Source organism: Myotis davidii, unplaced genomic scaffold (assembly GCF_000327345.1).
Source record: "Myotis davidii unplaced genomic scaffold, ASM32734v1 scaffold2894, whole genome shotgun sequence".
Lineage (NCBI taxonomy): Eukaryota > Metazoa > Chordata > Mammalia > Chiroptera > Vespertilionidae > Myotis > Myotis davidii.
In genome coordinates this window covers 141,315-142,056 of record NW_006285233.1, presented here as the reverse complement: position 1 = coordinate 142,056, position 742 = coordinate 141,315, and positions in this window count along the sequence as shown.

Genomic DNA, 742 nt, shown 5'->3' with positions numbered 1-742 from the left:
GACCACTTAAAAAGAAACAAAATTCTGGTTTTGTTCAGTGGATAGTGCTTCTGCAGGTGGACTGAAGGGTACTGGGTTGGATTCCAATGAAGGGCATGTACCTGGGTTGCAGGCTCAATCCAAGGCCCTGGTTGGGTTTTCAGCAAGAGGCAACCAATTAATGTCTCTCACATTAGTTTTAGCTTTTCTCCCTCCCTTCCATTCTCTGTTAAAAAATAAATCAATGCAAAAATGTCCTCAGGTGAGGATTAACCAAAACAAACAAACAAACAAACACCCATCCCCAGTGTGATTATCGAAGGAGCATATGAAGTAATTGTTGAATGAACAGGAAGGGATGGGACTTTGCTTTCTAACTCTTTTAGCAACTCTGCAAGCCAGAAGGGGTTTATTTTTTACTAGAGGCCTGGTGCATGAAATTCGTGCATGGGGGAGGTGGTCCTTCAGCCCTGCTTGCATCCTCTCACAATCTGGGACCCTTACCTGTCAGCCTTCCTGATTGCCCCTAACCACTCTGCCTGCCTGATCTCCCCAACTGCTCATCTGCCTGCCTGATCACCCCTAACTACCTCTACCTCGGTCCCGCCACCACAGCCTCATCCAGAAGGACATCTGGAATGATGTCCCGAAGGTCGTTTGGCTATCCGGTCTAATTAGCATATTACATTTTTATTATTATAGATTTAAAAAAATCTTTAAAATCTCCCCTTAACCAAAGTAAATTTATACCAGAAATATCTTC